Source organism: Drosophila virilis, unplaced genomic scaffold (assembly GCF_030788295.1).
Source record: "Drosophila virilis strain 15010-1051.87 unplaced genomic scaffold, Dvir_AGI_RSII-ME tig00001170, whole genome shotgun sequence".
NCBI classification, from domain to species: Eukaryota; Metazoa; Arthropoda; class Insecta; order Diptera; family Drosophilidae; genus Drosophila; species Drosophila virilis.
In genome coordinates, this window is record NW_027212828.1 from 320,992 (window position 1) to 336,003 (window position 15,012).

The 15,012-nt window shown below is 36.3% G+C and overlaps 1 long non-coding RNA gene across 1 annotated transcript; it reads right to left on the bottom strand.

The window, feature by feature from the left end:
- Nucleotides 1-8,629: 8,629 nt before the first annotated feature.
- LOC116652335 (uncharacterized) lies at nt 8,630-9,310 on the bottom strand. The gene is made up of 3 exons (XR_011417139.1): nt 9,102-9,310; nt 8,863-9,041; nt 8,630-8,811 (listed from the first exon to the last, which is right to left on the bottom strand). It is a non-coding gene; the product is annotated as an uncharacterized lncRNA (long non-coding RNA).
- Nucleotides 9,311-15,012: the final 5,702 nt, after the last annotated feature.

The following is a 15,012-nucleotide window of genomic DNA, read 5'->3' on the forward strand; positions in this document are numbered from 1 at the left end:
AGTGCTAAAAAGGCATTCCTGACAAGGATAAGCACTCGTTTTTAAAATTTAGCGATGGAAGCGACATTACCAAAGCTTGGGCCTTGCGTGGGATCCTTCAACTGATAAATTAATGTTTTCTCTCACTCCTGCCAGTCAGACGCTTAAAACTTGCAAGAGATCTGTTCTGTCCACTATAACTCGTTTTTACGATCCACTAGGGTTAATTGGACCAGTCATCGTGTAGGCCAAAATCTTTATGGAGTTTCTTTGGAAGAAAAACTTGGATTGGGATGAGAGTCTTCCAACTTCTCTAAATACTGCTTGGCAGGAACTTTGCCAAATGTTCAGGAATGTCCAATTATCAACCTTCCGTCGGTTGGTTTGCAATACAATGTGCGATATAGAGGTTCACGGTTTCTGTGACACCAGCATTACCGCTTGCATTTATGTGGTTTCAAAGGGACATCATTCGAGTTCACACTCATTTTGCTCTAAATCACGAGTAGTTTCACTTAAATCTCGTACGGTACCAAAACTCGAGCTTTGTGGCGCACTTTTGTTAGCCCAATTGATGCAGTAAATGCTTGAAATGAAACTATTTACCGGCACATTCCATTGTTGGTCAGATTCATCAATATGTCTATCATGGATCCGAGATGAATCGTCGAAGTTCAACGTATTCGTTGCAAATCGGTGCAAATATGTCAATTCCTTTTCTGCTATTCAACGAGTATATGCCTATGTGTACAAGTTTATCCATCTTATTCGGCGCCCAGGACTTTTGATCTCCTACATACATTTTGGATCCTTCGTACTTTTACGTAACTTTTAAAGGGGCTCTCTTTGGGATGATATAAAGAACGTGCAACCAACGGGCGTGGTCGCTCGTTCCAGTATGAGTTGGTGGGCGCCTCGAAAAGTCAACCCTCCCTTATGTGGCCAGTCATCCTATTAAACTGCCTAGACAACATCCAGTTACCATCGCCATTGTCACTCACTTTCATGAGCGGAATCTACATGCTGTATCACGAACCTTGTTGGGAGCAATTCGTCTGCAATATTGGCCGATTGGTGGCCGCAAAACAGTGTTCAGCATTGTAATCAAATGCTTCAGATGTTTCCAGAACAAACCCCGCTTGGTGGAGCACGTAATTTCTAATCTTCCAAAGGAGCGATTTTTGAATTTCGAACGTTTGAAACATCTGGTGTAGACTTTTGCGGACCATTCTTCTACAAGCGTGACACTCAAAACAAAGCTAATTTAAAATGCTACATGAGCGTATTTATTTGCTTCGCCACGAAAGCCATTTATTTGGAGTCGGTCAACGATCTGTCTACGTGTGCATTTTTCAATGCTCTAAAGCGCTTTATATACACTCGTGGCAAGCCACGTCAGATTTGGTCTGACAATGTCACCAACTTTGTTGGTGCTAGAAATGAGCTGTAAAAGCTAAAAATCTATTCTTCAGTAGCTGTCATCAAGAGGCTGTGCTCCAGTTTTGTTTGGCGGGCACAATTGACTGGAGCTTCATTCCACCGTGCTCCCCTCACTTGGTGTCCTTTGGGAGGCGGCGATAAGAACTGAAAAACATCACTTCTCTCGGGTTGTGGGATCAACTGTTCTGGGATTCGAAGAGCTTCGTATCACACATAACGGCAGTCATTAATTCCAGACCACTGCTTCCAATTTCAGAAGATCCAGAAAATCTTGTCCGGTGTCCGGCGGAATTTTTATGACATCGTTAACGTCCCGCTATTCAGTGCTAATTAAAAAGCTTGTTAGCCCAACATATATTTTTAATTTGATTTAAATTGGTTTAGGTAATTGCTTTATTTTTATTTAATGTATCTGTCTGGCTACGCAGCCAAAACAGCTGGAGGTACCTCGCAACTGATGAGAGCAGCATCTAAATTTATCTTATAGTACTCGCTCTGCAAAGCAAGTGCCTTAATTTTACTCTTAAGATTGCATTTACATAAAGCTGGCACTCTTTGCTGTAACGATCGCTTTCTTGCCCTAGCATTACTTATGCGAAGGCCTCGATGCTGCGCATTGAGTTAGTCAAGTTCGTTCGCTTCATGCATTTGGTACACATCGGCCACTTGCATTACTCAAAACTATAACTACTCAATTGTCGCCTCACTTAAATTGGAACGTACCAATTCGGGTCTACCTGCCTTTCGTAACTTTAAACAAATATAAAAATAAATTGGAACACATGTAATAAAATAATTTTATTTATTTCCATTTGTGAATGCTATTGAAAAAGCTCAATAGCTCAATAGTATCTTAATGTTAATTGTTTTTTGTTTTAGTGCCCTGAAGAAGGTTGCCGAAGTGCTGCCGAAATATATTGGTTAGATTGAGACAAAATTGAAACGCAACTTGGGTTTGAATAAATAAGCCCCGGACTTAGAGCCAGATAAACAAAAAATTATAAAATGGAAAGGTCGCCAAACACAACATTAAATACCAACGGCCTTACAACGAGCATGACAACGAGCATAAGTTATGCAAAAAAGAACTAAGTACAAAGTCTTCAGAAAAACCAATAACAAATTTCATAATAAATTAGTTAAGTTTGTTGAATTCAGTTAAATTACTTAAAATTCCTTTTAAATTCAGGAAATCAAACCCTAACCTAATTTAATTAAGTACCTTACAAAACAATTTCCCATTCTGACAACTCTCAACAAAATCCACCCTGACATTACTAAGGCATTAGCTAGACACACACACTTTTACCATACAATAATATTAAGCCTATTTATAAAACACAATCAAACCAAACAGCAAAAATAAACATAGAACAATTAATGACCACAGATGACTTCAAATCGTTTTTTGAGCGCGAGAAGAACATAGAAAACAAAAGAACACAAAACTGAAGAAAACTCAAGAGACGAAACACGACAAGATACGGAATAAACGAAACCTCGACTTAGCGGACAACAAGACGCAAACAGAATGGTTTTTAAATAAAACGCAAACAAAAAGCATTCCCGCAGAACATATGAACGCTTCTTGCGAAAGGCCCAAAACTCGCTCTCCCGATAAATAAGAAAGAATTAAATCTCTTAAAATACATTGCGGAGAAGAGTTGGTACAGACGATAATCGAAAAAGACACAAGAGTCGGCACTAAATTCTCTTTATTAGTTAAGGAATGCAAAACGAAGAACAACCAAAGCACAAGGGTTCGAGCAATACTGGGCACAGTGAAACAGACACGTAAATTCTTACAATAAAATAAGAATATCAAATTAATATCTTCTGACAAGGGTAACAAAGCAGTAGCAATGGATAGCGACGACTTTAATAAAAAAATGACAAATATTTTAAATGACTTTTGTGCGTATAGAACATTAGGATGGGATCCAACATCAAGATTGCAGACAAAACTTCTGACAAAATATGATGACCTTTTTGCTGCTACTTAGCCACTTTGGTAAACAGTGGGGACAACGCAATCAAAATTAAGTGGTATATGAAACCCAGCCTCTGGACGAATACTTAACCTACATTTGGATTTCGCACAATATCCATCCATTTTTAATGGGTACAGGGTATAATCACCGAAAAAGTTTCGATTTTCGCACCGACCTCTATTTTGAAAAAAAAAGCGTGATGTAACCTCTTGCCATTTTGTTGGTTTGGGTCAAAATTTTGGATTTCCTTTTTTTTATGCCAATCGTTAGAACTGATCCTTAAGAGTCAAAAATGGTTTAAGATTTCAAATTCGGACATCATCAAAAAGATTGAATTTACGAACGAATCCGCTTTTTGTCGACAACATTTTTCAACCCAACGATGATTAATTTGTTTAAATGCCAATTGATGGTAGGGATCCGTACGCATTCCAAAAAGTGTAACATTTTAAAATCAGACATTATTTACCCGAGATATTAAAAAAAATCATCGAAAACGTTTCGATTTTCGCACCGACCTCGATTATGAAAAAAATCGTGATGATTTGGAATGTCATATCTCCGCGCGTATTTCTCTCGTTTTGGAACATCATATCTTCGCGCGGAGCTATTAACCGAGATATTAAGAAAATCGTCGAAAAAGATCCCTGCGTTCATACATACGGACGGACGGACGGACAGGCAGACGGACATGGCTAGATCGACTTGGATATTGATGCTGATCAAGAGTATATATACTTTATGGGGTCGGAGATGCTTCCTTCTACCTGTTACATATATTTGGATTTTGCACAAATATAATATACCCTTATACCCATTTTTAATGGGTTCAGGGTATAATCACCGATAAAATTTTGATTTGCGCACCGACCTCGATTTTGAAAAAAAAACAGTGATGTAACCCCTTGCCATTTCGTCGATTGGGGTCAACATTTTGGATTTCCTTTTTTTGATGCCAATCAATAGAACTGATGCTTACGAGTCAAAAATGGTATGAAATTGCAAAATCTGACATTATTTGACGGAAATATTTCAAAAAATCATCAAAAAGTTCAATTTACGAACGAATCGGTTTTTTGTCTAAAACATTTTTTTTTAACAAAACGATGTTTAATTTGCTTGAATGCCAATTGATGGTAGGGATCCGTACGCATTCAAAAAGGTGTATATTTTAAAATCAGACATTATTTACCCGAGATATAAAATAAAAAATCATCGAAAAAGTTTCGATTTTCGCACCGACCTCTATGTTGAAAAAAAAAAAAAAGTGATGTAACCCCTTGCCATTTTGTCGATTTGGGCCAAAATTTTGGATTTTTTTTTTTTTTTGATGCCAATCAATAAAACTGATCCTTACGAGTCAAAAATGGTATAAAATTCCAAAATCGGACATTATTTGACGGACATATTCCAAAAAATCATCAAACAGGTTGAATTTACTAACGAATCGGTTTTTTGTCAACAACATTTTTCAACCCATCGATGATTTATTTGTTTAAATGCCAATTAATGGTAGGGATCCGTACGCATTCAAAAAGGTATACGATTTTAAAATCAGACATTGAATTAAGCACTTATGATAAAATAAGAAACTTAAATAGCATTACAGAAAAAAGTCGCAATAACCATGCTGTTAAAATGCGAAGCAGACGCGCATGAATGTGTGTTTGTACATGTATGCAGAAATTCTTAAAGATGCTGATCTATTCAATTGCGGAGTTGCATATAACTTTAGTTTCTTTTTAACCGATCTTTATGAAATTTTCGACAGTATATCTTATTGTATCATAAAATATTCGTGTATACTGAAAAAGTCAATTGCGCTTAAATTTTGGCTTTAATTGGTTGGCAATAAAAGTTGGGTTATTAACTTTATTTATAGCTCTTTGGAATTAGCGGGGAGGTGGCGATGGGTATAAAATGAAAGATACTTGACAATGTCAAGTTGCGTCGTTAAGTTCAGACCAAGTTCGATTGAACGGGTCTTTAAAATGAACTACTGAAGTTATTCAGTTGAGCAGAATCACTAACCAAACAACATATAGACTGGACATCACATACAAACAACGTTGTCGCAAAAAGTATCGGAGGCATCTGGTCCCAACTCGCGAGTAAGGGAGTGAGATATACATATGATGTATTTTTGAACCGCTTACTCTAAAGGAAAGGGCTTGGCGCTCTCTCTTCCATATGATTTGTGCGATAGAACGGCAACGCTGTTAACTTTAATCTCGCTCGCACTTACTCTCACCTCTCAATGCTCTCTCTATGTTTAGGGATCGTTTAAATGTGTGTGTGTGTTTGTGTATTTGTCCGACAAGCAAAACTGCGCACAAATTCAATTTTTCTCAAATGCTGAGGCATTTCTACCCTTTTGAAGGCACGGCTAATATGAAATAGAGAAAGGGTTTGCCACGTCGATGCGAAATTCTTGCATTTTAACTCGCTATCGTTGGTAAGGGTACCCAAGCGTTGACATGTGTGCACTTAAAATATTTTGGACTCGCTATTCACGCATACTTGCATATTTTGTATATGAATAGAAGCATTTATGCGCTTGTGTGCCTGTTGCTTGCCTGCCTACCTGTCCCCGATGCAAATTTAACAAGATTTTAGGATTTCGGATTTCGGACCTCTACACATAGACACACATACAAATGTCTGTGAATGGGCTGATAATGGGAGCAAAAGAAAATACATTATTGGCACGCGTCTGACGCGCGCACTTCTCTTTAATGATTTTGATGAATGAAATTTGAGTAAAAATAAAAATCTTTAAAATATTTAAATATACAAAATAAAGATAAAGAAATAAGATAAGATAAAGAAATTAGACTATGAGACGGAATAGAAGTAAAACTCAGATTAGATGAAAGCACGGGCGGAGTCCGAGTCCAAATAAATTGCCTGCAGTCGAAGTAGAAAGTTTTTCAAGCCCTAATAAGGCAGAAGGTCAAGAAGCTAATAACATAGAGGAATATCTTTTAAATAGTTCTTATGATTAATCATAATACAATATTGAGATAGATTACCAATATGCAGCGGAATTTAGTGGAAGCAGTACGCGTAGGAAGAACTAGACTTTCGTTAAAAAAGTTTAATAACCATCTTAAATTGCCACAATTACTCGGAATCTCGATTATAAGGGAAAAAGTGGTTTACTGTTAAATAGCAAGAACCAGAAACTTCTTTCAAGGATTTTAAATTGGCTGGAGAGACGGAAAACGTAGAGACAACAGCAATTTAAGGAAATGTCTAATAAAATCTGTATGGATGTAACATAGTAACAAAGAATTCACAAAGAAAGAACCATCCGATGTTGTAAAGTTAACAAACTTTATAAAAGAAAATATAAGTGTTTGCCCAAAGCATTTACAGTTCAGATCATCTATTGTCAGAAGCACATTAACCCGAAAAGTAACCGAAATGAGGGGAGTAAATGTAAATGTAGAAGAATCTGACAGTAAAAAGGAAACAGAAGTAGTCACTTTCAGGAAATCTATACAAAATATGTTTTTACTCATCAATGCATACACATAATAAAATGTATAACAACAGCCAGGATCGTATTGAATCTGTTCAGAAGCAATTTCTGCTTTTTGCCTTACGAGGTTTAAATTGGGACCCTAATCTTCGGTTGCCGTCCTACTACAGCAGACTACTTCTTCTCAACCTGCCGTTGTTAACCAACCGTAGGACAATTCTCGGTGTTGTCCTTCTACATAAGTTGATTATTGGCGACATAGATTCTCCTTTTCTGCTAGGCCGTCTTCAATTCTCTGTTCCGGCTAGACCAACCAGAAATTATCGCCCCTTATTACTATCTACGTGCACAACAGATTACGCTATGCACAATCCTTTTCGCGTGCTATGTAAAAATTATAATAGTTTGCATCACGTTTTCTCTACCGAACTGTCTCTACCCCTAATAAAATCGTTGCTTTCAGGATACCTTCGGGAAGTCGCTCACCATTCCCAGCTATGAGCAGGGGCATAGCTTGCCGGACAGGTTGAAAAATTTTCCCCCACCGGGTCGGTGATTTTCCATTACTTTTCTCTTTGTCCTTTCTACTTAACACTCTTTATATAACTTACATTGCTTTACTTTATTAACAATCTTCTTACTTTCTTTTTTCCTATTTATTGTATTTTCTTTATTAATATAGCAAATTAAGATTATTTTTAATTTTACTTGAGATCACTTTCTTCCTACTTACAACCATCTGCTTAGATGTAGGCTCTAATAGCGCCACTGACAAAATTAGCTGTGAAAAGAGGCACAGCTGGCCGGACTGGCAAATAAAACACCTCCATCGGTCGGTGATGCTATTTAGAAAATTGTATCCTTTAAATAGGCTTTTAGCATATAATTCTATTGAACAATCTTTTGAATAATGAGGAAGACACTCGTTTTGTCGACCATTAATAAATTAATAAATAAATAAATAAATAATACACACCCTCTATCTCTTTTAATCATGCTCTTCTGCGATTGAGAGATACATATAAAAATATCTATATCTAATGTTTTGAAGCAGACAGAGTTCCGAATAAAGAACATTTTTAATACCTTTCTGAAAACGGGTGGCTATTTTTCATAACATATTTCACCCCACTAAATGTGCAAAGTCTCCCAAGAAATTATCCTTCGTCTTATCGGTCCAAGAATGGATGCAAGTTGCAGCTCTCACTGGATACAGGACATTTTGAATTCGAGGAAGGCAACGAGTGTCGACATGAATCTATTGCGGCTTCTTATAAATCGAACATCATAGCATAATACGCGAAATGATCGAATGTCATTTTAGTGTACGTTTGTCCAGCCCAGTCTCCGTACAAGTACGAAAAGTGGAAAATAGGGAAGTATTTGCTAAACGCGAAAACCTTTTGCACACCGCAAAAATATTCGATCCAACAACAGGATGGCTATCTCCCTCTGTTATTTGTACCAAACTGTTTATGCAATAAATACTAAGATCGTGTACGAGTAGAATATAGTATATATCGATGAACCATTCAATATTTATTGAAAAGTTGTAATCTTAAAAAATTATCTATAAAACTTATAAACGAATCTGCTAATCTGTTTAATATTCGTCAAAATAAAAAAAAACAATGCTTAATGTTACCTTTGTTTAAGGTCTGGCCTTTGGTAAAGTCTTTTATATTAATATTGTTTCAAAATATATTTTTATAAATGCGTATGTCTAGTTAAAATAGACTTTTTACTCAAGTATGCGAAAATATATAAATAATACCATAATAACATTTCTAAATAACAAGTCGTTGACTAGACATTCGTCAGTATCGAGAATTAAGAATTTGATTTGCTCTTTAACTTTTTCAGAAAATCCTTTGCTTGCTTATCACCTTGTCTATGCTCCAGAGCACGCAATGGAATCTTGAAAATAAATATGTTAGCATTTTGAACTTGTAGAAAATAACTGTTTACCTGTGATATCTGGTCTAGATAGGCTCATAATAATTTGCTCGCCCTTAGATGCTGTGAGATCTGCAAACGTTATATAACATTCTGCTATATATTGACTTGTCATTCCAAATAAATCCTTATCCTTAACACTAAATAAAATCAAGCTATCTTCCATCACGCGTTGATCCGAATTCAAATTACTAACATATATAAATAATAATTCATATATATGAAGTGATCCAATAGAAAGATTTACTTACAAGTTAAATTGTTCGTCATAGAGTGGAAAGCAATTTTTATTATGAACGGCCGTTTTTACTGGTGTAAGCCCATTAAATCGACCAGTAGGCATTATGTAGACTTTAACAAATGAATCACATAGTCCGTTTTTATCCATAGAAACTAAGTTGCGAGCATTTAATATTTTGAGCTGAAATTTAATGAAAATGGGTAAAAAGGGTATACTGGATCTGTGCAAATATAACACGCAAAACGAAGCAAATGTTGTTTTTGCAAAGGAAACCTTTGCTGAATTAGCTTATTTTTGCAACCGATTGTCTTTCTTCTATGACTCGGTTGATATGAATTCTGCCATTAATTTTTTTATATCACCCTAGGCTTTCTCTTAGATGTGTGTATATCCAAGTCAATTCCATCGACTACTTTTTCAAAACCACCCTGGTTTATTTTCAGATTATCACATCTAAAAAATGTTAAATGCAAATATTTTAAAAAGTTTAAAAAGTCTGGTTCGTGCACAGACTTGGCTAAATATTCCAAAGCCAAGTCGAACATATTTCTTCTTAATTCTCAATGCTTTGAGAACTATCTAACTCGTAGTGAAAGGCAATTTGCCCAAAGTCCGAGAAAGTTTTATAATTTTGTAAGTTTGAAGCTTAAATCTTCAATTTTGCCACCTTCTTTTTCTCTCGGGATGGATAAAGCTAGCAACGATTCTGATTCTGCTAACCTCTTTGCTAATTTTTCCCAATCAACTTACTCTTCAGTGTGTCCTAATACTAATTCTCACCCTTATACTAACTTCTGTCTTTCCATCTCTTTGAAAAGAATCTTATATCATTCCTCTTTACAAGGAAGGTGGGAAGTATGATATAGAAAATTACAAGGGCATTGCAAAACTGTCCGCTATTTCTAAATTATTTGAAAAAATTATCACTTCGAATTTGCAGCATTTCTGCAAATCAGTTGTTTCCCCTGTTCTACATGGATTCTTAAAGAATCGGTCAACTACGACCAATCTGCTTGAGTTTACTTCCTTGGTAAATGATGCTTTCCTTTCGAAAATGCAGACTGATGTCATTTACACTGAGTTGAGTAAGGCATTTGACTCTGTGCACCATAATATTTTTCTTTTTAAACTTGACCGAATAGGATTCCCTCCGTCTCTTTTGCTTTGGATTAATTATTATTTAAAAGGTAGGACCCAAAGAGTAATGCCGAAGCTGATTACCTCTGAACGGGTTCACGTTACTTCTGGTGTTCCTCAAGGAAGTCATCTTGCACCTTTACTCTTTGCTCTTTTTATAAATGATCTCCCCTCTGTTATATCACATACCCGTGTACTCATGTATGCGGACGATGTCAAACTTTTTCTATCATACACTAATCCCCTACATCAATCTCGTCTATAAAAAGATTTAAACGCTATGCAACATTGGTGTTCGGCCAATAAATTGCATCTAAATTGTTCAATGTGTATTTTTATGACATTTAAACATACTACACCTTATCTTGTCAGTTATACAATCGACGATGTCCAATAGCCAGGATCATTTTGAATCTGTTCAGAAGCAATTACTGCTTTTTGCCTTACGACTTTTAAATTGGAACGCTAATCTTCGGTTGCCATCCTAATCCAGCAGGCTGCTTCTTCTCAACCTTCCGTCGTTAACCAACCGTAGGACCATTCTCGGTGTTGTCCTTTTATATAAGTGGATTATTGGCGACATGGATTCTCCTCTTCTGCTAGGGCGTCTTCAATTCTCTGTTCCGGCTAGACCAATCAGAAATTATCGCCCCTTATTCCTATACAACGCTCCTTTTCCTTTTCGCGTGCTATGTAAAAATTATAAAGGTTTGCAAGACGTTTTCTCTACCGAACTTTCTCTACCCCTAATAAAATCGTTGCTTTTAGGATACCTTCGGGAAGTCACTGACCATTTCCAGCTATGAGCAGGGGCATAGCTTGCCGGACAGGCCGCAATAGTTTTCCTCCACCGGCTCGGTGACTTCCCACTACTTTTCTCTTTGTCCTATCTACTTAACACTCTTTATCTAACTTAAATTTGGTTATTTTATTAACAATCTTCTAAGTTTCTTTTTTTCTATTATTTTAATTTCTTAATTAATATAGCCAATTAAGACTATTTAAAATTTTACTTAAAAGCACTTTTTTCCTACTTACAACCTTCTGGTTAGATGTAGGCTCTACAAAGTTAGCTGTGAAAAGAGGCACAGCTGGCCGGACTGGCAAATAAAACACCTCCATCCTCGGTGATGCTATTTAGAAAATTGTATTCTTTAACAAGGCATATTAAGCATATAATTTTATTATATGTTATATAATCTACTGAATAATGAGGAAGACACTCGTTTTGTCGACCGTTAATAAATATTAAAAAAAAAAAACCTATATAATATATGCAATGAAATTATTTAAAGTGATGAGGAAGGATATGATTAAATAATACGCCTAATAGGTGGGCCGACGGTGTGCAGTCTTCGGAGGCGCCTCTCACTGATGGCGTCAGCCAAGACCCTGGCGGCCATTAAAGCCAATCTCCAGTCAGAACACTTCACAGCACGATTTTATAGACTGCTTGCTTGATCTTTCGTTGTTTCAATCAAATTCAATTTCTAATCATTTGAATAGAACACTTGACCTTGTATTTTTACTTTTAGATTGCAATTCTACTTTAGAGATTGCAATGCTCAGTTGTAATCCTCTCATTTCGTGCTCATCAGCCAATAAGTCCCGCTGTTGCTTTTGCCAAGGAAACCATTCTTTGCTGAATTAGCTTATTTATGCAACCGATTGGTCTTTCTTATATGACTCGGTTGATATGAATTCTGCCATTAATTTTTTTATATCACCCTAGGCTTTCTCTTAGATGTGTGTATACCCAAGTCAATTCCATCGACTACTTTTTCAAAACCACCCTGGTTTATTTTCAGATTATCACATCTAAAAAATGTTAGATGCAAATATTTTAAAAAGTTTAAAAAGTCTGGTTCGTGCACAGACTTGGCTAAATATTCCAAAGCCAAGTCGAACATATTTCTTCTTAATTCTCAATGCTTTGAGAACTATCTAACTCGTAGTGAAAGGCAATTTGCCCAAAATCCGAGAAAGTTTTATTATTTTGTAAGCTTGAAGCTTAAATCTTCAATTTTGCCATCTTCTTTATCTCTCGGGATGGATAAAGCTAGCAACGATTCTGATTCTGCTAACCTCTTTGCTAATTTTTTCCATTCAACTTACTCTTCAGTCTGTCCTAATACTCATTCTCACCCTTATACTATTTCTTCCGCTAGTTCTATACCTCCTCCCAATATTTCATACTCCTCCCTCCTATAAGCTATAAACTCTTCAAAATCTTCTTACTCTCCTGGGAATATTCCTAGTTGTCTACTTAAGGATTGTAGTTCTTGCCTTCTTTATCCATTGCTAAAGCTTTTTAATCTATCCCTTGAAACTCCTGTCTTTCCATCTCTTTGGAAAGAATCTTATATCATTCCTCTTCACAAGAAAGGTGGGAAGTATGAAAGTTACAGGGGCATTGCAAAACTGTCCGCTATTCCTAAATTATTTGAAAAAATTATCACTTCGAATTTGCAGCATTTCTACAAATCAGTTGTTTCCCCTGTTCAACATGGATTCTTAAAGAATCGGTCAACTACGACCAATCTGCTTAAGTTTACTTCCTTGGTAAATGATGCTTTCCTTTCGAAAACGCAGACAGATGTCATTTACACTGAGTTTAGTAAGGCTCTGTGCACCATGATATTTTTCTTTTTAAACTTGACCGAATAGGATTCCCTCCGTCTCTTTTGCTTTGGATTAATTATTATTTAAAAGGTAGGACCCAAAGAGTAATGCCGAAGCTGATTACCTCTGAATCGGGTTCACGTTACTTCTGGTGTTCCTCAAGGAAGTCATCTTGCACCTTTACTCTTTGCTCTTTTTATAAATGATCGCCCCTATGTTATATCACATGCCCGTGTACTCATGTATGCGGACGATGTCAAACTTTTTCTATCATACACTAATCCCCTACATCAATCTCGTCTACAAGAAGATTTAAACGCTATGCAACCTTGGTGTTCGGCCAATAAATTGCATCCAAATTGTTCAGAGTGTATGTTTATGACATTTAAACATACTACACCTTATCTTGTCAGTTATACAATCGACAATATCCATTTGCAACGTATACTAACAGTAACTAGGCGTAGCCAGGATCATTTTGAATCTGTTGAGAAGCAATTTCTGCTTTTTGCCTTACGACTTTTAAATTGGAACGCTTATCTTCGGTTGCCATCCTAATCCAGCAGGATGCTTCTTCTCAACCATCCGTCGTTAACCAACCGTAGGACCATTCTCGGTGTTGTCCTTTTATATAAGTGGATCTTCTGCTAGGGCGTCTTCAATTCTCTGTTCCGGCTAGACCAATCAGAAATTATCGCCCCTTATTCCTATACTACGCTCCTTTTCCTTTTCGCGTGCTATGTAAAAATTATAAAAGTTTGCAAGAAGTTTTCTCTACCGAACTTTCTCTACCCCTAATAAAATCGTTGCTTTTAGGATACCTTCGGGAAGTCGCTGACCATTTCCAGCTATGAGCAGGGGCATAGCTTGCCGGATAGGCCGAAATAGTTTTCCCCCACCGGGTCGGTGATTTCCCACTACTTTTCTCTTTGTCCTATCCACTTAACACTCTTTATCTAACTTAAATTTGGTTAGTTTATTAACAATCTTCTAAGTTTCTTTTTTTCTATTTTTTCAATTTCTTAATTAATATAGCAAATTAAGACTATTTTAAATTTTACTTAAAAGCACTTTTTTCCTACTTACAACCTTCTGGTTAGATGTAGGCTCTACTAGTTTCTTCACACGTGCGTGATAATGACCTATTTATGGTGTTGGGTGATTTTCATTTGCGGAACATCATTATTCACTGCCGAAAATTATCTAGTGCTCTCAGCACAGCACGATTTTATAGTCTGCTTGCTTGATCTTTCGTTGTTTCAATCAAATTCAATTTCTAATATTTTGAATAGAACACTTGACCTTGTATTTGTTAACGACTATCTTATTTCTAATGTGTCTAGGTCCCCTCCTTAATCTGTTCCTGAGGATGTATAGCATCCTACTTTAGAGATTGCAATGCTCAGTTGTAATCCTCTCATTTCGTGCTCATCAGCCAATAAGTCCCGCTGTTGTTTTCGCAAAGGAAACCATTCTTTGCTGAATTAGCTTATTTTTGCAACCGATTGTCTTTCTTCTATGACTCGGTTGATATGAATTCTGCCATTAATTTTTTTATATCACCCTAGGCTCCCTCTTAGATGTGTGTATACCCAAGTCAATTCCATCGACTACTTTTTCAAAACCACCCTGGTTTATTTTCAGATTATCACATCTAAAAAATGTTAAATGCAAATATTTTAAAAAGTTTAAAAAGTCTGGTTCGTGCACAGACTTGGCTAAATATTCCAAAGCCAAGTCGAACATATTTCTTCTTAATTCTCAATGCTTTGAGAACTATCTAACTCGTAGTGAAAGGCAATTTGCCCAAAATCCGAGAAAGTTTTATTATTTTGTAAGCTTGAAGCTTAAATCTTCAATTTTGCCATCTTCTTTATCTCTCGGGATGGATAAAGCTAGCAACGATTCTGATTCTGCTAACCTCTTTGCTAATTTTTTCCATTCAACTTACTCTTCAGTCTGTCCTAATACTCATTCTCACCCTTATACATTTCTTCCGCTAGTTCTATACCTCCTCCCATTATTTCACACTCCTCTCTCCTATAAGCTATAAACTCTTTAAAATCTTCTTACTTTCCTGGGAATATTCCTAGTTGTCTACTCAAGGATTGTAGTTCTTGCCTTCTTTATCCATTGCTAAAGCTTTTTAATCTATCCCTTGA